We start from the raw sequence: 23,892 nt of genomic DNA on the forward strand, positions 1-23,892 counted from the left end.
GACTTTTACAAAGACATGTCTCACATTCAAAACAAGTTTGACACATCAACCTATTGTATGGACAACCCGTTTTGGAATTCCGACCAACGTCAACAACAAAAAATGATTGATATGCATGTGGTGGTCAAATGATGAAAAGTTTGTAGGGTTTCTTACAAGATGTGATAATATCGAATGGGTGAAGGTCAACACACCAGGAAAGCTAAAGGAACGAAGAAACAAGTCAATTGACAGAACATTACATTTAACGATTACAAGTCGTGTTTGATGACCCAGTAAAGATGTCATAAAAAAAAATAAACGTCGTTCACAATAACATTCACAACGTGTTGTCTGGAAAAATTAACACAATATGACAACCGTTACATTTTGAAAGATGGAATCAGTGCCTTGGCACATAGACATTACAAAATTGAACAAAAAATACTATAAGGACGTGTGGTAATAGAATTACCAATGCCTGGATTCATTAAACCTCTTAAAAAATCATTATATGAAAAACGACAATATTTGTCATATGTAAACAGAATATGGATATTATTAAAAGACGATTGCAACTTCGCGCCCGTTTGGAGGCCCGAAAACTTAAAATAAGTGATACGTGTACACAACATTCTACTTCCCAAAAAGCTTCTATCAAACGGAGAGTAAAATAAATGATACGTGTACACAACATTCTACTTTCCAACAAGCCCCTATCAAACGGAAAGTTGAAAAAAAACAGTTAAAAATCTTCAGATATTCCAGAGAGTACTGAATGTGGGGTTGATAAAACATTGATAAACTCTTGAAACTTTCCTTGTCAATATAAATTTAAGAGCAAAACAAGGAAGATGTAGAGAGTCTGAGCATGTGTATCCTATTGAAACATGCTGGTGGGATATTAAAAGCCGTTAGTGGTTTATTTTTTGGTAAAGACGTAGCCCAGATGTGTAAGCCTTCACCACAATACTCGTATAACGAAAGTATCCTTCATAATCTTGGTCAAATTGTGAAAGACTATACTTGCTAAAAGTAAAAGGTTGGAACTGCATATCTGATTGTTTGAATCAAGAGTTTAAGGACTTAGGTTACCCTTTCAATCGAACAAAGACCTCTTTCACCCCACACCTTTTTCGCAAGACCTTTGCGATGCGGTTCAAATCCGGAATCGTCTTTTTAAGTTAAGGTTTATTAAAGGAACCTTGTAGTACTTCTTCGTCAGTAAAATCGTTGATGCGATACATTTGGGCTTAATTGTTTAACACGTGGGACACAGTTAAGACTTTTCTCGGTCCACCTTTTCAAACATGCTTTTCTTTAAAGTTTTTTAAAACTGTGTCCGTCCCCTACTTTAAATTTAACCTGTTTTAATGGAAGAAGGTTACCATACAAGTTCCATACACTTTATGTGCGTGTTCTTTTTTGAATAACATTAATAGAAGCCATCTTAATTGATCTATATTTGGAGGTGTACTGATGAAAGAGATTATCCACAATAGGGATTAAAAGGTGTGCCTTAACGTACTTTTCATATTAACCAAACATGCTTTCGGTAATTATAGGCTTATCTCTACGGCAAATTTCCGAACCAGACATAGCTAATTTGAAAAGCGTTGAACGAGGCTATTCGCCACTTAAATATTTTCTGGGAACCGTCACCGTCTGGCCACAACACAGGTTCAAAGTTGCCTATTTACGGATTTCCCATATCAACCCCACATTCAGTACTCTTCGGAATATATCAACGGCAAAGTTCCTAACCGGACCAAGCTCATTTTTAAAAGAGTTGATCCAGGCTATTCCCCACTGAAAAATTTTCTGGGATCCGGGCCCGTCTGGCCACCACAGAGGTTCAAAGTTGCCCATTTACATATTTTCCATATCAACCACACATTCGGTACTCTTCGGCATATCCCTACGGCAAAGTTTCAAACCGAACCTATCTCATTTTAAAAGAATAAACCTAGGCTATTCCCCACTTAAATATTTTTCTGGGATCCAGGCCCGTCTGGCCAACACAGAGGTTCAAAGTTGCCCATTTAAGTATTTCCCATATCAACCACACATTCGGTACTCTTCGGCATATCAATACGGCAAAGTTCCGAACCGGACCTAGCTCATTTTAAAGGTATTGACCCAAGCTATTCCCCACTTAAATATTTTTCTGGGATCCGGGCCCGTCTGGCCACCACAGAGGTTCAAAGGTGCCCCTTTACGTAATTTTCCGTATTAACCATATGCATACATTCGGTACTTTTTGGCATATACCAACGGCAAAGTTCCGAACCGGACCTAGCTCATTTTAAAGGTATTGACCCAAGCTATTCCCCACTTAAATATTTTTCTGGGATCCGGGCCCGTCTGGCCACCACAGAGGTTCAAAGGTGCCCCTTTACGTAATTTTCCGTATTAACCATATGCATACATTCGGTACTTTTTGGCATATACCAACGGCAAAGTTCCGAACCGGACCTAGCTCATTTTAAAGGTATTGACCCAAGCTATTCCCCACTTAAATATTTTTCTGGGATCCGGGCCCGTCTGGCCACCACAGAGGTTCAAAGTTGCCCATTTACGTATTTTCCATATCAACCACACATTCGGTACTCCTCGACATATCCCTACGGCAAAGTTCCGAACCGGACCTAGCTCATTTCAAAGGTATTGATCCAAGCTATTTACCACTTAAATATTTTTCTGGGATCCGGGCCCGTCTGGCCACCACAGAGGTTCAAAGGTGCCCCTTTACGTAATTTTCCGTATTAACCATATGCATACATTCGGTACTTTTCGGCATATACCAACGGCAAAGTTCCGAACCGCACCTAGCTCATTTTAAAGGTATTGACCCAATCTATTCCCCACTTAAATATTTTTTTGGGATCCGGGCCCGTCTGGCCACCACAGAGGTTCAAAGTTGCCCATTTACGTATTTTCCATATCAACCACACATTCGGTACTCCTCGACATATCCCTACGGCAAAGTTCCGAACCGGACCTAGCTCATTTCAAAGGTATTGATCCAAGCTATTTGCCACGTAAATATTTTTCTGGGATCTGGGCCCGTCTGGCCACCACAGAGGTTCAAAGGTGCCCCTTTACGTAATTTTCCGTATTAACCATATGCATACATTCGGTACTTTTCGGCATATACCAACGGCAAAGTTCCGAACCACACCTAGCTCATTTTAAAGGTATTGACCCAAGCTATTCCCCACTTAAATATTTTTCTGGGATCCGGGCCCGTCTGGCCACCACAGAGGTTCAAAGTTGCCAATTTACGTATTTTCCATATCAACCACACATTCGGTAGTCCTCGACATATCCCTACGGCAAAGTTCCGAACCGGACCTAGCTCATTTCAAAGGTATTGATCCAAGCTATTTGCCACTTAAATATTTTTCTGGGATCCGGGCCCGTCTGGCCACCACAGAGGTTCAAAGTTGCCCATTTACGTATTTTCCATATCAACCACACATTCGGTACTCCTCGACATATCCCTACGGCAAAGTTCCGAACCGGACCTAGCTCATTTCAAATGTAGTGATTCAAGCTATTTGCCACTTAAATATTTTTCTGGGATCCGGGCCCGTCTGGCCACCACAGAGGTTCAAAGGTGCCCCTTAACGTAATTTTCCGTATTAACCATATGCATACATTCGGTACTTTTCGGCATAAACCAACGGCAAAGTTCCGAACCGGACCTAGCTCATTTTAAAGGTATTGACCCAAGCTATTCCCCACTTAAATATTTTTCTGGGATCCGGGCCCGTCTGGCCACCACAGAGGTTCAAAGTTGCCCATTTACGTATTTTCCATATCAACCACACATTCGGTACTCCTCGACATATCCCTACGGCAAAGTTCCGAACCGGACCTAGCTCATTTCAAAGGTATTGATCCAAGCTATTTGCCACTTAAATATTTTTCTGGGATCCGGGCCCGTCTGGCCACCACAGAGGTTCAAAGGTGCCCCTTTACGTAATTTTCCGTATTAACCATATGCATACATTCGGTACTTTTCGGCATATACCAACGGCAAAGTTCCGAACCGCACCTAGCTCATTTTAAAGGTATTGACCCAAGCTATACCCCACTTAAATATTTTTCTGGGATCCGGGCCCGTCTGGCCACCACAGAGGTTCAAAGTTGCCAATTTACGTATTTTCCATATCAACCACACATTCGGTACTCCTCGACATATCCCTACGGCAAAGTTCCGAACCGGACCTAGCTCATTTCAAAGGTATTGATCCAAGCTATTTGCCACTTAAAAATTTTTCTGGGATCCGGGCCCGTCTGGCCACCACAGAGGTTCAAAGGTGCCCCTTTACGTAATTTTCCGTATTAACCATATGCATACATTCGGTACTTTTCGGCATATACCAACGGCAAAGTTCCGAACCGCACCTAGCTCATTTTAAAGGTATTGACCCAAGCTATTCCCCACTTAAATATTTTTCTGGGATCCGGGCCCGTCTGGCCACCACAGAGGTTCAAAGTTGCCAATTTACGTATTTTCCATATCAACCACACATTCGGTACTCCTCGACATATCCCTACGGCAAAGTTCCGAACCGGACCTAGCTCATTTCAAAGGTATTGATCCAAGCTATTTGCCACTTAAATATTTTTCTGGGATCCGGGCCCGTCTGGCCACCACAGAGGTTCAAAGTTGCCCATTTACGTATTTTCCATATCAACCACACATTCGGTACTCCTCGACATATCCCTACGGCAAAGTTCCGAACCGGACCTAGCTCATTTCAAATGTAGTGATTCAAGCTATTTGCCACTTAAATATTTTTCTGGGATCCGGGCCCGTCTGGCCACCACAGAGGTTCAAAGGTGCCCCTTAACGTAATTTTCCGTATTAACCATATGCATACATTCGGTACTTTTCGGCATAAACCAACGGCAAAGTTCCGAACCGGACCTAGCTCATTTTAAAGGTATTGACCCAAGCTATTCCCCACTTAAATATTTTTCTGGGATCCGGGCCCGTCTGGCCACCACAGAGGTTCAAAGTTGCCCATTTACGTATTTTCCATATCAACCACACATTCGGTACTCCTCGACATATCCCTACGGCAAAGTTCCGAACCGGACCTAGCTCATTTCAAAGGTATTGATCCAAGCTATTTGCCACTTAAATATTTTTCTGGGATCCGGGCCCGTCTGGCCACCACAGAGGTTCAAAGGTGCCCCTTTACGTAATTTTCCGTATTAACCATATGCATACATTCGGTACTTTTCGGCATATACCAACGGCAAAGTTCCGAACCGCACCTAGCTCATTTTAAAGGTATTGACCCAAGCTATTCCCCACTTAAATATTTTTCTGGGATCCCGGCCCGTCTGGCCACCACAGAGGTTCAAAGTTGCCAATTTACGTATTTTCCATATCAACCACACATTCGGTACTCCTCGACATATCCCTACGGCAAAGTTCCGAACCGGACCTAGCTCATTTCAAAGGTATTGATCCAAGCTATTTGCCACTTAAATATTTTTCTGGGATCCGGGCCCGTCTGGCCACCACAGAGGTTCAAAGTTGCCCATTTACGTATTTTCCATATCAACCACTCATTCGGTACTCCTCGACATATCCCTACGGCAAAGTTCCGAACCGGACCTAGCTCATTTCAAATGTAGTGATTCAAGCTATTTGCCACTTAAATATTTTTCTGGGATCCGGGCCCGTCTGGCCACCACAGAGGTTCAAAGGTGCCCCTTAACGTAATTTTCCGTATTAACCATATGCATACATTCGGTACTTTTCGGCATAAACCAACGGCAAAGTTCCGAACCGGACCTAGCTCATTTTAAAGGTATTGACCCAAGCTATTCCCCACTTAAATATTTTTCTGGGATCCGGGCCCGTCTGGCCACCACAGAGGTTCAAAGTTGCCCATTTACGTATTTTCCATATCAACCACACATTCGGTACTCCTCGACATATCCCTACGGCAAAGTTCCGAACCGATCCTAGCTCATTTCAAAGGTATTGATCCAAGCTATTTACCACTTAAATATTTTTCTGGGATCCGGGCCCGTCTGGCCACCAAAAAGGTCCAAAGTCGTCTTAGGGTGGTCACCGTCATTTAAGCAGTTTCTGGTAGGTGTTCACTATTAATTTCTTTTTTTTTTTTGGCTTTCCATAAGTATTTCTATGTATATTTCTATATGTTTCTGGAGTGATTGGATTTTGTTTCATATTTTATATATTAAATTACATCTTTGGTGAATCCTCTGTAATGTTTTATTGATAAAAATCTATATAACATAAAGACAAATATACAAGTTGTATCAGGGTTTATATTCGAGGACAACGAAAATTTATGACAGCTTGAAGGGGTCATAAAATGGTATCTTTTCTCTCAGGCTTCATAGTGATTTTCAACTAAATTTAAATATTGAACTGACGGCTAGCAGTCGGTTGGATATTGAATATCAATTATCGAATGTCAAATAAAAGACAGATAGCTTACATACATATTTAAAACGGAATGAAATGCTTTAGAAATTAGCAGAAACCGTGAAATTGTCGATTTCCGCTGTTAGATTGCATTTAACTAAGATTTAGCGATTTTTGGAACGTTTGAGCCTCACGCAGTTTTTTGGTTTTTAGACATATCGTCAAAATTGGCTGCTGGAAAAAAGTGGCTGCTATCTTGATTGGCCGATGAAAGTGGCTGCCAGCTTGAGTCTGGTCTTAATCATGAGCAAACATAGTCAACTTTAATGATAAAAAAAACTTGTGTACGTGTATTCAGTTTTCAGTGGATTTGAATTACTCTACACTTTTACAATGATATGTTTAGAGAAACCACATTATTCATTTAAGTTGATGACACTGAAACTTCATCATAAACTATAACGAAAACATTTACCATAAACAGAGACGGACTGATGAACGGATTTAAAGAATTTTAAATATAATGGCCATCTCTATCGTCGACGGAGCATTATAACCAGGAAGATTTGGACTATTTGCGATCAGATATAAATCAAATTCAGACAATATATTTTAAGTGCTATAGTGACAATATATTAATCCGTTTATCAAACCTTTTACATTTCTTTGTGTCTAATTAATTCTATTGTTAAATATATGTTTGTCGTGATGGAAATCACTCTGACCATGACAAGTTAATCCGTTGGACACTAATCCTTTTCTATAGTAACTGTTTTTTATATATGCTTTTGTATGTCATTTTGTCGTCAGTTTAGGTCTTAGGTCTGGTACTGTCCGGACCTTGCTAATAAAGTTTAAAGTATTGGTATTTCGTCTTTGAATTACTATAACACGGAAACCGCCCGGTTATACATAACAAAATCAAAGTCGTGATTTGAGGAACATGTCAGTCTTGTGTCAATCAAACCAAATCTTGAGATTTTCAGAAATAAAGTATAATGCATAAGTGCAAATAGTAGTTGTGTATTTGTTACAAGAAAGTCTACATAGGTTCGATAGTGTCCTCGCTCTATTGCCAAGTCTGTTTCAAACCGTTCAAATAAATTCTGATGTAAAGTTGAGGCTTCCGACGCATCTGTTGGTAAACCAAGTTTCAGACGAAATAAACGTAATTTATTCAGTATTCATGTCAGGAGTCGATACAAATGCACTGATGTTTTTTTGCTAGAGTATTTTCATGTAATTTAGCCCCATTTCAAAAGAAAACCTTATGCATCTCTCCATTCTGTCACTTTAAAAAGGAGACATTGAAGCCCCGTATCATGTGTAAGGTCAAAGAATTTAACGCATACTATATTATGTTGTGCGCAAAATATATTTAATTGTGCGCACAATATGTTTAAGTTGTGCGCACAATATATTTGAATTGTGCGCACAATATATTATTTTGTGCGCACACTATACTATTTTGTGCGCACAATTTATTTAAGTTGTGCGCACAATATAATTTTTTTTTCTTTGCATGTCCCCAGCGGGGCTCCGTAGAGAAATAACATTTTTCAAACATAAAAAAAAAAAAACGATATTCACACCGTATATGAAAAGTTAATGTTAAACGTCGTGCTGTAATACTTCACACTGTGATAAAAAAAAAATACTGGTATTTTCAAATAAATAAATCAAAGAGAAGGTACATGGAACAAAACGTTATCAGTCTTTCATAGTAGATTTTGTTATCTATGATAACAGTTGAATGATGTAATCGTATAATTTTGAGGAAATATCCAAATTTGGGGACCGTTATCGGTATGTGTCTTATACACTTTCACACATGCTTAGTTGATGTATTACCCGCGAAATTTAAAAACTCTCTGTTTCATCACTTGACCAATTGTACTATGAAGATGAGTCATAAAGTATACTGTCAGTTTGACATACAGTTTTAACACCTCTGCACAATTGACCATCTAACTATCTTCAGTGAAAAAAATATTTGTCTTAAACATAACTGAATACGAATAGCAAATATTTTATAAATTTAAAGAAAACCAATAGAGTTCATAAGCACTGATGTGACATTATTGTCTATTCTGTATTTTCTGCAAACACGGCAGTTTTGTTGCATTTTTTTTGCTGTACTGAACGATATCCTGTCGCCCTACTATTTTTTGATAGTTTGATAATTTGACAAATTGTGTTTTGCTATACTAAACAATAATAATATGTCTATAAATGACATTTTAAATTGCTTTTCCTCACTGTTAGCTATTATTCTTCGTTACCACGGATAATCATTTCTTGACAGATATTGGAAAATAAAATACGCAATTTATTTTTATGGATAAAATATGCCATAACATTGATGACAAACACGAAAACGCTTTTAAAAAAACAGATATTCCACTTGCTTAAATAATACTCATCATTCCTGGTTCATTTTAATGTAGTATGCATCGCACTTTTTATGTCCATATAATAATGTTTGACTTCAGAACTTTTAAATTGAATTAGAATTAATGGCCTTTATTATTGCTCGTACTTTTGTTAACAAACACACTAGAGGAAATCCTTACAATAGATATTATCTTTGAGATGATTTCAGACACATGGTACATGTAGGTTGGCGGACAATTAAATAATTAAGATACCGATAAGACATTAAATGCAATTAGTTCTTTAAGTATGTTATCTTTTGGCTGAATAAATACAGCTTTTGTGTAGGAGATGTTCAGAAATTAAATGTTTTAACTGACTGATTGTTTTAAATAGATAAGAAGATGTGGTATGAGTGTCAATGAGACAACTCTCCATCGAGGAAACAATTTGTAAAAGTAAGCCATAAATATTCATATTGTACTGCATTCCCGTCATGTAATGTTAGCGTTATATCTAACATTGCCATCAAGTGCGAGGTTTGTCTATCCACAAACTAGGTTCTACCCACCATTTTTCTTCTTAAAAATGTCCTGACAGTGTAACAAGTCAGGAATATGGCAGCTGTTATGAAATAGTTCGTTTGTTTGTATGTTGACACTTTTTTTGTTGCAATTCAGTGTTCCTGTTGTTCCTTTGTTTTCTTTTTATAGTTGTTGTGTTTCTCTTAATTAAGGTCTTTCCTTTTACAAAAGGGAAAGACCTTACTGTATTTCTTCTGTTTATTATTATTATTATTATTATTATTATTATTATTATTATTATTATTATTCTTCCGCCAAACTTTGACGAAGTTAGCAGCCTAAACCGTAAGACGTGTCGCTTTCATGTTCACACTTTGTATCGGTGTCATGAATACCTATCTGGAACTCACCCTGTTAGTCGAAATATTTTGTCGGTTCGGAGTAATCCCTCCGAAACCAAAAAACCTTGTTATCGTTCCAACACCGTAACCATAATAGGTAGAAAAAAAACAAAGGGTGAAATTTGTTCAGGACCAGACCTTGGTTCTTCGTTACATTTGGATCGAAAAGATTCAACGACTCATTGGTAGGGTTATGCCCCTATGAAAATTAACCGGTGTCGGTGGACCACCAAAACTCAGAAACCGTAAGTCGTAGAGACCTAGGATCTTCACCATTCATCATCAATTCATGTATCTTTGAAAAATATCTCAAGGTCAAATTTGTATGTTGACCTTGACCTTTGACCTAACACCTTGTTATGGAAAAATCTCAGAAACCATTATACTTACAGAAGTTTTAAATAGTGGAAAATGTTTGGGTAATTATGGCGCAACTTTGTTACATTTTGACCAAAGAGATTTGACCTTTCTATAAGGGGCATAACCCCTGTTTTAGGTTTCTGAAAAGACAAAATCAGCTTTTACTATATAACCAAAGGTCCTAGACCCCTGGGGTCTTCAGTAATGGCATTGGGGACTAATGACCTTGACAAAGGTCAAAAGGTCAAAGGTCAAGGTCATGTCCCATATAGCGAATTTAGTGTTTTTAACCTTATTTAAAGGATTTTTAGTGTGTTTTCGAGCTTTTTAAGGTTGACCTTGACGTTTTAAAATCATTCTACGTCTGTTGGAACATGTATTTTACATTACAAAAGGAAAGACCTCTCAATTGTTCAAGAACAATTGACAGTTTAATTTTAGTTTGTAACCCGTATTTTTTTATGATCTCGATTGATTTACTAAGTATTACTTTTGAACACAAGTTGACTACTATTGCCTTTATCTACACCATTGTTCAAATTATCAAAACGGTAAAATGCATGTAATATACGAGTGCATAATATAATTTAAGCCGGAACGTATTGCTTTACTTTTCTATGTTATGTCTTTTCGAAAAACAAGGATTTTCTTATCCCAGGAGTAGATTACCTTAGCTGTATTTGGCACAACTTTTTGGAATTTTGGATCCTCAATGCTCTTCAACTTTGTACTTGTTTGGCTTTTTAAATATTTTGATATGAGCGTCACTGATGAGTCTTATGTAGACGAAACGCGCGTCTGGCGTACTAAATTATAATCCTGGTACCTTTGATAACTATTATGTGCTATTATTTGTCTTTTTCTTTTTTTTAGCCAAGACGTTGTCAGTTTATTTTCAAACTACGAGTTTAACTGCGCCTCTTGTATCTTTTGTCCCTCTTTTTGACTTAATTCGAAATATCTGCAACAGAGTGCCGTTGAGACAAATTGGCCATCATCTATGTAACAGATTCACATCTATGTTTTCGAAAACCCGAAACCGTATAATGATTGCAGTCGAAAACTCAACACTAGAATATTCCCTACCATTGCGTAGGCGTTAATTAAAGGCAGCTACGATCTGTTGCAATTGTAAATTTAAAATTGCATTGATATTTTTTGTTAATTTAGTATCAAGTTTTTACAGGAAGTCATATAGGTTCTGCTTGATGTACGTTTTTACTTAGTTGAATTAAGGGACATTACAAAAAAACAAGATCTACAGAATCTTTTAATCGTATATAATTTGATAGAACATAAAATGGATGAACTTTAAATCTAAAAATTCTTGTGGAAATTTTACTTGAAATATTGGGTTTTCTCTCAAAAGATTTTAGAAACTTTTTAAAATCCTTAGATTTAGAAATGATTCATCCCTTATAGTATTACCATGTTGGAAGCCTTTGAATACAGTCCTATTCTGTAATCAAATACACTTATCTCAATCGTCACAACTCGGCCGATTCCGTACCTCATCTAACGAGAAAAGCGGAGTCACCCGAGGATTGCCGATTGACACTAATCTAACAAAGAGTAAACACAAATAATTCAAGTTTCAAATGAGTATCCAGAAATAAACCGTTTAGATTTTTTAACAACTCAAAAAGAAGCAATAAAGTGGAACTGCATAAAGAATTTCCCAAAACATTACACTCGGTTAAAACAAGTGTCAAAATATCAAAATTTGTGTAATAAAAATATAGTGACGAACTTATACATACTTTCACATTGGCACTCACACCACATCTTCCTATATCTATGTAGGATATCACTACACCAAAGAAAAGAATATTTGATCAAGCAAAACGTAATCATTCTATATATATATAAAAAAAGAATATGTGGTATGTTTGCCAATGAAAAAGTTTTGTATTAGTTCGTATCTAATTACATATCCTTCGGGAATGACTTGATGATCGGAATTTACTTGTCCTCGTGTTAAGTTTGTAGCAGAGATTAAGAGTATACACGGCTAAAACTAATGTTTATTCCAATATCAAGATTTATTTCAGTAAAATATGGTGACCTTCGGGATATCACAACACTGAAAAAAAAACAATCTTTGATCAAGCAAATCTGTTTATTCGTTGCATTTCGTATCTAATTGCAATGCCTCCGGAAATGACTTGATGTTCGGCATTTATTTGTCCTCTTGCTAGGTGTGTAAGAGTGATTAAGGATGTTCGCTTATCATGTTTGGGAATTTTTGTTAGATTTTCGGAATCCTCAGGTTTAATCCATTTGAATGCCTTAACAAAAAATTCCCATTGACCCCCATTTTGCTTTTTATAAATCTTTTACATGTCTTATGATAAGCTATCTGTAAAAGTCTTATAAATTTCAATTATTTTTCAATAGCTTTTGAAAATTTAAATTTATCAATGATAAAGCTATGAAAAATCAAGAGAGAGCATTTCCCCGCCAAAATTTAAATGGCTAACATGACATATATAGATATATTTTTTTCTCTCTTTAGATTCCTTTATTAATCACCTATCAATAAATACTAGTGTTTTGAAATGCTTATTATTTGGAATCTGAGTAGTGAACTCCATTTAGAATATGCTTGGCTACCTTCAGGATATCACAACACTAAAAAACCAATCTTCGATCAAGCAAATCTTTTTATTCATTGCATTTCATATCTAATTACAGACCCTCCGGAAATGACTTGATGGTCGGATTTTACTTGTCCTCTTGTTAAGTTTGTAATAGAGATTAAATCGGAAATGCCATTGAAGGTTATCCAAGATTTTTGTAGTGAATTGATTTGATTTAAAGCACTCTGCGGGGCAAATATAAATTATTTGTCTGTTGAAAAAAAAAGACTCCATATGTATGTGTAATAAATCGACGATAAGTTATTCGTATCTCAAAAAATCAAATAACATTCATAGAAGTTCGCAAAAGAGAATAAAATTTTACGCAGAGAGAGAGAGAGAGAGAGAGAGAGAGAGAGACAGTCGTTATTTTATTTTTGACCTATTGAAGGCCCTTAACACGCAACTTAATCTATGTCAACAAAAAAGCTCTTTTAAAAACAGTCGGTTCAGGCACACTTGTAAATTGGTTGTGATACAGTATAATTTGTGATAAGTTCAACTATTCAAAGGCATATTCAAACGTATAAGCCAAATATATACTAAATAAAGACAACATAAGCATACCGCTGTTAAAAAGTCATAAATCGATGGCGAGACAACAAATCCGGGCTTTCAACTAAAACCAAGGAAAACACATCAATTCTTAGAGGAAAACAACGAAACAAATAAACATTGAAGTACAACAAAAACAAACAACAAAGCAGCATACATAGAAACAAACTATTAGATAACAACTGTCATATTCCAGATGTAGTCCAGGACATATTAAGAAAAAAACTTGTGTGTTGAACCTGGTTTTTTGGTTAGATAAACCTCCGTGTTTTATGGAAATGTTAACAAAGACATTGCAAAATTTAAAACAAAAGACAAAAATGACAGACAATTGATTGCAAAAACAAAACATTTAAGACAAAAGCCTGAACAATACAAACTCCACTAAGTACCAGATTAGTTCTTATGTGCTTTACAAAAATAAGAAGAAACTGCTCGAACGTTTATTATGAGTATCATAGCCTGATGCAGTTTTATCATGCAGCACTTGTTATTTGCCCTTTTTGGTATCATATGTTTATATCACTAATTCAATGTTTTCTAAACAGGTCAGTCGAAACCTCCTCAATTTATAATTATAATTAATCTATATCTAACTTAAATTTTTAATTCTTATTTTTAGTTTTATAATTATTTCGAAGGAATACCAGTAGCATCATGTGTCATGCCAAACTAGATTTAATTAACAGCTTTAAACAAAATGATTAAACACTATCTGCATGAGTTTACTATATATACACACTTCATTTTGTTTGCATTACTGCAAAGATTTCCTGTAGATACTTTATGATACTGTCCTATTGGGAAATAGAAATATAGATCACGATTTACTGCGAGATTTGTAATTATCTGACCAAGTCTACGAGATAAGACAGGAAATTAAACAGCAACGTCTGATTTATTACATAGTTTATGGTGAAGGAAAGACATCTTTTTATATCAAAAGAATTTCGTGACTCTATCTTGTCGCATTTTGATGACTTTCGTTTCGTAGGTGGAAAGTGAGGTAAATCAAAACTGTCATATTGTTTTCTACGTTTGTATTCAAGTTAAATAATCTATACTACAATGTATTGTTACACATTTATTAAGGAGATGATATATTAAATGTTAAGAAGCATTTGGAATTAGATGTGCATGTCAATTTATTGTACATCAAACACGACGTTCGATATTTATCCCTCGATAAAGCTACATTCAGACATGGCAGTTTTATAAATCTACACTCAAAAAGAAACACAAAATATGATATCGCAGAAAATGCAACGCAGATAATATGAGCAATCAGTATCCAAATTATAGCACGTATAATCCAGTGGGTGTTTTTTTTAAGGACACTGTCAAAATATTTTCCGTTATTATTATAGTATATATCAGATCGTAAGCTTTCTTCGGAAAATGTTTAACATTTTGTTATTCTGTGACCTTTAAATCCGAAATTGCATTATTGGTCTTCGTATTATTGAAGGACCTACGACGACTTGTAATTATATACATTTATTTTTCGGTCTCATTGTCAATCAAACAACGATTTATAACAGTACTATAGGATCATGAGTCAAATAGATATAGGAAGATGTGGTGTAAGTGCCAATGAGACAAATATCCATCCAAAAAACAATTTAAAAAAAAGGAAAAAAAAGTAAACTATTATAGGTCAATGTACGGCCTTTAACACGAAGCCTTGGCTCACACCGAACAACAAGCTATAAAGGGCTCCAAAATTACGAGTGTAAAACCATTCAAACGGGAAAACCGACGGTCTAGTCTATATAAAATAAAAAAACAAGAAACGAGAAAATAATTTGAAAGAAAAAAAAAACCTCTTCAAATAAACCACGTTTATACTTTTGTATGTCATACTGCCATTTTGTTTACAATAGACTGATAAGTGGTGTAGTGAAAAAAAAGTTAAAAGGCAAAGTAAAGTAAAAAGTCCGCATCAAGGACCAACTAATCCGAAAAGTGACTTGAGACTGGAAGTTTATACGCTAATAAAAGAGATATTTTTCGGACACTTAAATCTATTACATTTATAATTATGAGTTAAAGTACTACCTTTATCATGTTTAAATTTTGGCATTAGAATATTGCTGAAAATCAAATTCTCGAGAGAGAAAAAATCTACAGCAACAAGAAAGTGCAGAACAGCAGATACATTATATAAGAACTTGATTCTTTGAACTTACAGATGTCACATAGAATAACATTTAACCTTTTTGTGATTATACTATAAAAAGAAAAACCTCAAACTTAAAGGTGATTGGGTAAGGGGGGGACATGTTTGGCGAGTAGCACATTTATTATTCTAACAAAAGAGGGACGAAAGATACCAAAGGGACAGTCAAACTCATAAATCTAAACTTAAAATAAACTGACAACGCCAAGGCTAAAGATGAAAAAGACAAACAGACAAACAATAGTACACATGACACAACATAGAAAACTAAAGATAATCAACACGAACCCCAAGAATGACATATACGCGCATATGAAAAATTTCATTTTTATTTCAAAACACATTATTAAAAGTGGCCCAACTAAAGACTATCTATTAGTGGACATAACGATTACAATGAGAAGAGGTTAATTCTGGAAACTACCATACCGGCAAAAGTCTTCATGGTTATTAATTTTACATATACTTTATTATTTGTAACGAAATTTGATTAAATCTAATCGTAATACGGTGAATTCATTTATTTTCGTGGCTATCAGTTTTCATGGATTGAGGACATCTTATTTTTCCCGGAAATTTCAATTCGTGGTTTTTGCCAATTTCTGTAGACAAACAAAAAATCATAATTCGTTTAAGATTCATTTCGTGGTTCACATGTACCAACAGAATCAACGAAAATTAGTAATCAACGAATAATGATATATCCACAGTGATGTGTACTGCAGTCCTTGAAAAGTTACGACTTCATACAACTTCAGAAAAAAAAACTACCATAACATTTTTAACTTGAAATGTTTAAAACTGAAAAATACCGTTTTACACCAATCAGTTGTTTAATGAATCGGTTGGATCTGTTTTGGACTTTGGGCCATATAGTTGGTGTCTTTGTGCGTCATTTGGTCTCTTATGGAGAGTTGTTTCATTACCAATCATACCACATATTCTTTGTATATATACACTTATAAATGAAAAAATGAATACGAATGCATGGTTATTGATTTATAGAAGTTGTTCAGTATATTTACTATATTTCATACAAGAAGAAAAGGAACCTTTCGTTAACAAAAAAAAAAAAAAAAAATAAGCCAAGAAAGCTATTTTAAAATCTTACCTCACTATCAAATATATATGGCGGTGTAACTATCTAAGCAATATCGCAATAGTTTTTTTACAACAAGAAATGCATGACACTAAAACCATTCGTTTTCCTGGTTTCAATTAGTAAATGAATTGTCAAAATGTTTTCAATTATTTGGAGTTGTAATATCAATTTAAAAACTTAAAGTAATCACTTTCTTACCTGCAACTTTTGAAATTCACATGTCAGTACATCTTCCACTTAGGAAATGTGAACCTTAATGAATACATCGATATGTCATGATCATCAATTTGTGTAAGAGGTTTCTGTTCTACTGCTGAATGCCTTTAACTGTAAACACGTTTCTGTGGAAAGAGAATGAAAATGAATTTTGTTTATTCCAAAATCATGATCATCATTTAAGTTGTAAACTTCACATTCCGAACGACGTGTTTTTTAATTTCAATGCATATTTCTTTATAAATGACAGGAAAAACAAAGTTAATATGAACATACAAAATAAAATAGCATGCCTTTTTTGTTCTCACATCGTGCACAATATAGTTAGCATCATTTATAGCGATCCACATATATTTGTATGCAAATAATTATATTAGCAAACCCACAATATTTAATGAAACGATTACAAAGTCTGTTATATATTACCAGCATCTAAACCAATTACAATACAGTGATCGATTTTCAAGTCCAATGACTTATCTTGTTATACGCATAATTGTTTTTAAATTCAGATATATTTGTAAATTTGTACATCAATCAGCATAGGGAATGTCAACATAATACTTTGCAATTTAAAAGTATTACATAGTTTTTATCAGTTTGGAGGTTTTGTAATCAAGACTATTATTTGAATACATCATTATCAAGCGAAACTATTTTTGAAAATCTAAAATTAATTGATTTTTAGTTTCCAACGGTTAATATCTCAAGAATCCAGCTTTCAGTAAGCCATGTTGTTTTATTTAAACAGATAAATATATTTTCAGCTTTCCAGAAATAAAATGTGTGCATATGAAGTATCCCCGGAATTACATATTATATGTATATAATCTGATAAAATAAAACACATATTATGAGTTGATAAATTAAATGAGGATTGAATAAGGTTCCAACTCAGTCATATTTTACCTTCTATGTATTTGGCAAATGTTAGGTGTTCAGTCTTGAAAGTCTCTATATGTTAAGGTCTTATAAAAATGAGGGAAAAAAATTGTGAGTGTTCCAGCTGAAAGTAAATCCAGAAATGCCATTTGCTACACAAACACATGATGAAAAAACATCAAGTTAGGAAACTTTTAAGTACATTAAAACCATAACGGCCATTTACTCATTTTTGCCTGAGTAAATTGTAATATTAGTTAAAGCATAGAAAAAAATAAACTTAACTGTATATTACTTAATTTAAGAAAAAATATCATATGCTGCTTGCGAACAAAGTGACTTAATTGTAATTCTAAAAACACAATCTCGAAATACTGAAACCATTGGATGTACTCAGAAATGTGAAAAACACATAAAAGTGTATCGTCAGGAAAGTAATAATGTGCTATAAATTTAGATACCATAATAAGCATGAAATCAAAGTTTCTACATAGTATATCAGAAAATTATATCTAATTCATATTTGGATCCAACAGTTTACAATTATTGCAATTAATCATTTCATGTCGAAAAGAATTGTTGGAATAAGATGGCAAGATTAGAAAAGATTATTGGAGACAAAATGCATATGCCATTAGCTTAAGCATGGAATTTATGGCGAATCAATGGCAACAGTATATTTTAAAATCATTAACCTGGGAAATCTGTCGTGAGCAAATCAGAAAACAATGTGTTTAAAAAAGATGGTGATAATCTCTAAATCTGTCGCATGTTGAACAAACATAGAAATATTACATAAAAAAGTGACGAAGATAATCCAACTGAAACTATTGGTAGAACATACATATGCTGTATCGTTATGACTAGACCAACATAAGCATGGAATGTAGATCGGAGCAATTGTATCAGTAAAGATAAAAGAACGATACTAATAGAATCAGAATTGTTCTGAACGTTTTTCGAACAAAATAGTGTTGCTACTAAATCATGTAAATACCAATTATATATAGTTTTTAAATTATATACTTATGATAAACATGGACTCTGGAAAGATATACATTCAAGGAAGCAATGGCTTGACATAAAAAAGTGAGTGCATCGATAGAGAAGACTTTTTTAAGTGCTTATATAACATGTATAATGTCATTATAAAAAAACAGGTTCAAAGAAGAAAAAAACAAGATCATCTTACAGTTTACAGACCTATGGTGGCCCTCGGCGGTTTCTGTTCTTTGGTCGTGTTGTTGTCTCTTAGACATATTCCACATTTCTATTCTCAAATTTATTTACTTAACTTTTCCGTTGATAAATTTGGAAACTATAAAAAAAAACACTAATGTTAAATTCCCGAGATTGATTGATTGGATGATCCATCAATAAATTACACAAGCACAATATGAATAGAAAAGCTTTTAATATATTATATAAGGTGTTTATCATTAAGTGATAAGGCATTACAAATGAGCGGATTGATAATTTACTCTCATTTAACACTAAAACATCACCAAATCAATTAACTACCAGGAAACCAAATGTTCTCACTCGAACACCTGACCAATTTTGAAAACAAATGAACACTTTTTCTTAGAAATGATCGACAAGACTGTTCCCGGTAAACACCACACAGACATTCAAAAAGTAAAACGCACAACGAAGAACACTTAAAACTGAGTCATGAGCAACACGATGTGAACCCCTTTGCAATGGCTCAGGTGCTTCTGGAGAGTAACCAGAGAGTAATTATATTGTATCACCTTTGTTGCATCGGTAAACTAATGTAAAACAAATCTTGACTAATACTTTTTATCAGAAATTTGAATATCACGAATGTTGTTTGCAGTAATGCAGAGCCGCAGTGGTGTAGTGGTTAGTGCATCGGACTACTAACACAAAGGTTCCTGGTTCGATTCGAATTCCCGTCTGGGATGAAAATTTCAGGGACTGAATTTTCGGCGCTCCCTTGACACCATTTGCGAGTATGGTCTTGAGGAGACGATGATAGTCCGTCGGAAGGGGACGATAAATGGCTGACCCGTGTTAAGAGATAGCCATATCTCTTGCACGTTAAAGACATCCTTGTAGATTTCGAAAAAAGAGCAGCACTCGCACCCGCAAAGTGGAAAGGGATAAATATAAGTTGCAAAACTTGTTTCCCAATCCACTATAATAAAATATGTTTAAACTATAGTAATGTTGACATTCGATTGTTTAAAGGATGACTAAAACTAGCAACACGAACTTAAAATAACTGTTTTTATCAGGACGAACATTGTATTTGTGCTGCATTTATCTTTCTCTCTGCCTAAAATAGGATACAATTCACCATAATACGCATTACATAACGAATTAATGTATTTTCCGCTACATGACAACCTATTTTCCAATAATAAAAAAAAAAATGACAATTCATTATGTTCTTGCTATTTGCATTTCATTATCATCAATCAAAACCAATGTTATCAGCTTGGGACATTTTGTAATTTACGCAATTTCTTCGCATGAAACACTTTGTAAATGCAATTTCTTCGCATGAAACACTTATCATTTTGTTATTCATGTAATAATATAATTGGATTACTACAAGACAACTTGCACCTGTACTTCAAGTGGAGTTTTTTCCAACATGATGAAACTTCGTACTTACGCAATTCTATTGGGGGACAAAATGAAAATGAAAATGATTCCACAAGGTCAATGTAAACATGAATTCGAAAAAAAACCCAACAATATCATGGATTAAATGAGAAGGAAAATAAGACAAACCCGATCCACACAATATGTTACAGATTTCTGTTCCACTGTTGGAGTGCATCATTGTGTTATATTTTACAAAGGCGTTCTATTATAAAAAGCATTTAGTGATATAGCAATTGAGAAAAATTCAAGTGATTACGTGATTACGTACCTATATCTACGAAATAATGATAGAAAAGCCTTAAAATATGTGAGAGTTGTAGACCCTATCTACTGCTAGAATGATGTTTAACAGATGAGACACTTTCACAATGAAAACAAATAATTTGGCGTTAGTTTGAGTTCTCAAACGACACTCATTGTCAATATCTAGTTGAAATCTGATTATATATTCCCTTGTACAATTCTTATTAAAATCTGCCTTATTAGAATTTTCTTTACGCTTCTTGATGATGTCAGCATTTTGTAACTATATTGTTCTTTCTTTCTTGTCATATCCTTTGCCATTATTGTTAATGATACATTGGTGGCCTTATTCTTTCAATTAATATAAATAGTGATTGATATCTGGAGTTTTCAAAATCATAGCGTTACGCAACTTCGCAACACGTTCGTATAATAGAAGCGATTAAGAACTGTTTGTATCGTGCTAATGAAATTGTACACAATGATTTAGAGCGCAGGTTAAAACTATCATTATAATTCTAAATAAATATATAATAAACAGGCAAAAATTTGGTAAATACCTATGGTCTATAACAAGCCGTTGTAAATGTGAAAAAACGTCATATAAAAAATCACCTTGACCAACACAAAACCCACAAACCAGAAATACATTTTCATGGGCTTTCGAAGAACAAGTTATAAAACTAATGATACCCGTCGTATTTCTCATGAAAAGTCAACTAACTGTTATGAGTCGAACACATTGGTGTTAATATGAGGAATGAACGAAGAGTTGGTGGTTACATGTGTACCACAGAGAGAACATATACAAGTGTTCTGTAAAACAGATTCTTCACAACAGTGATATCAAGTCATTTTGTCTATAAAATTCCGAAAATAAGATTTCAACTTAAAAACGTTTGTTTAAATGTCGTCCGTGTAGACCTCTATCCAGTTGATCAGTATAGGAATCTGAAGCACTGGAACAAACACAGGTGCTTTCCTAATGGAGCTCGCAATTTGTTTATTGTTTTGTAATTCTTGACTAGGGAGATAAAAATTCCAGTGACACGTTCAAATTATTTAAAAAAAACGTTTCAGACGATGTCGTATCTAATAACACTGATAGCCGATGCGTGTATCACACATTAGAGTCATTAATTAATTCTATTTGCACAATTTATAATTCTAGGTTTTAATTTACACGTTTGTACACCTGCCTTCGTTTAATTGATGTTTCTTTGTTTTTATCTGCCTCACGATTTGTTTACTGAAAATTTATATCAATTAAATCCTACATTTTTAAGAATCGAAGCTATAAAATAATTACTCAATGTCAATATATATAAATGTGTTGGATTTATGACACAAGTTAATTGCAATCTTGTAGTTCAAATGTAAACAAAGGAATTATTGATTTGTACTGATCTTGTACGCATTGTGTCATTACCTAAGTAAACATTTAGTTATTATTTTATTAATAACGCAAACAGTAGTAATCTGTGGAAACCGATTAGGTATGACATTATTGATATCTATGTATATAACTGTCCCCGATAAACGCTGAGGAATATTGTTCTGTTTTGTTTAATCGCAAGTGGGAGCTACAAAACATATCACTATATTAATAAAAAAATATATTGAAAATAATTAAAGCATCACAAGTTTAATCTCCGGTGTAAGTACCTGCAATCAAGCGTAGTATTGTTTTGTTCACGCATCGTTGTAAATATAAGGGAATTTGAAAATACTGTCGTAAAAGTGAGAGGTTTAGCGCTATTAAACCAGGTGCAATCCACGATTTTCTACATTTGAAAAAGCCTGTACCAAGTAAGGAATATGACAGTTATTGTCCATTCGTTTGATATGTTTTGTCATTTGATTTTGCCATGAGATTATGGACTTTCCGAGTTCTGATGATGTATTAGAAATGAGATAACATTATCTATATACTTGACGATTCTCTTTACATGATATGTCCGCTTACTATATATTAAATTTCGACAAAAATTTTGATGACAGCTTGACATAAAAATATCATTTATTTAAAATTAATGGAAGTCATATTAAAAGTAATGCATAACAGAGCTGTGTATTACAATGGTTTTTTTTTCAGAATACTTTCGCAAAGCATTCGGTAACCTTACTTGTTTTTACTCAACTGAATGCGGGCATAATGTATTTGTAACGATCATTTTGACTGTATGAGATTGATAGTTATATATTTGTAACTATCTACAACACTTTTAATTCATTTTGCAATGTTTTGATAATGAGAAAAAAGAAATATTATTTAGATACATGTAATACAAAATGTCAATGCGTTCGCTATTTTCGCGTCTGTTATTGGTTTTTAACTGAAGGAAGAAAAAAGGTAAAAAAAGGTCTAATATAGAAATCACGCAATTTATAAATCAATACACAGATGACTTATATGACTAACATGCGCAATACGAGTTTAAATTCACCAGATACAATTACATGAAAAGTATCGTCAGTAATGCTCGAATTAAAAATATTTGAAAGTTCAAAATCTTATACTAACGTACAAGAGCTGATAACATGACTAAAAGTAAACTAAGCAAAAGAAAGTCGATCTATACGCATTAAAAAGTACTTTCCTAATTTCAAAATATTTCGAAATTGTATAATAGAAGAATTTACAAAAATGTAAAAAAAAAACAAACAATTTCTGCATAAAATATATTATCGAATGAGGTATTTATATGGAGATTTTATAATGATGATTAACTTTACTATTATTTATTATTCGTATTGTGCAAGTAATACTATTTGAAATCGCACTTGCTATAAAAAACTACAAATTGATACGTAAATCAGAAAATTATTGGTGTTAGAGATAAGAAAACTTAAAAATAATCAACAACATGAAAGAAAAAAAAGAGAAAATATAACAAAATGATCTTACCTTAGACGTTAAGTTAATGCAAAAGACAAATAATTTGTAAATTTTGTCAATCCATTTATTTTCTGCGAAATATAAAGGCATACGTTCAGTACTGTCTAATTATTGTTTTGTAACATAACGATTTTGTTACATTTTAGTTGAATTCGATTTGTTTTCACAGCAATTATAGTACATTGTTGTGTCATGTTACGCCCTTTTATAATAAAAATAAAGCGTTGTACCGTTTCCGACAATAACATGTCCAATATCCTTTGGGGAAATAATTTTTGATTTACAGATCAAGATTTTTCACCATAAACATTTTCCTCAATTACCGTATACTATAACGTTCACAACAATTATGCGGTATAGACACGTATAATTTGTCTATGATAACTATTACATTACAAGATATGAATTATTGATGCATTAAGTATGTAAATTTGTTGCTTCAAATTGCTTTACAACTATTATATATCTCTCATGTAAGCAAA

The 23,892-nt window shown here is 34.1% G+C and overlaps 1 protein-coding gene across 1 annotated transcript in view; it reads right to left on the reverse strand.

Annotated features, from left to right (window-relative positions):
* Positions 1 to 23,766, reverse strand: part of LOC143056074 (G-protein coupled receptor dmsr-1-like) — a 47,969-nt gene extending 24,203 nt beyond the window's left edge. Inside the window, exons 1-2 of the mRNA XM_076229153.1 lie at positions 23,420 to 23,766; positions 16,732 to 16,874 (exon numbers count right to left, since the gene is read on the reverse strand). The gene's annotated coding sequence lies outside the window, so the exon portion shown is untranslated. The remainder of the gene's footprint in view (positions 1 to 16,731; positions 16,875 to 23,419) is intronic.
* Between the last annotated feature and the right edge of the window lie 126 nt (positions 23,767 to 23,892).

Source organism: Mytilus galloprovincialis, chromosome 13 (assembly GCF_965363235.1).
Source record: "Mytilus galloprovincialis chromosome 13, xbMytGall1.hap1.1, whole genome shotgun sequence".
In the NCBI taxonomy this organism is placed as follows: Eukaryota; Metazoa; Mollusca; class Bivalvia; order Mytilida; family Mytilidae; genus Mytilus; species Mytilus galloprovincialis.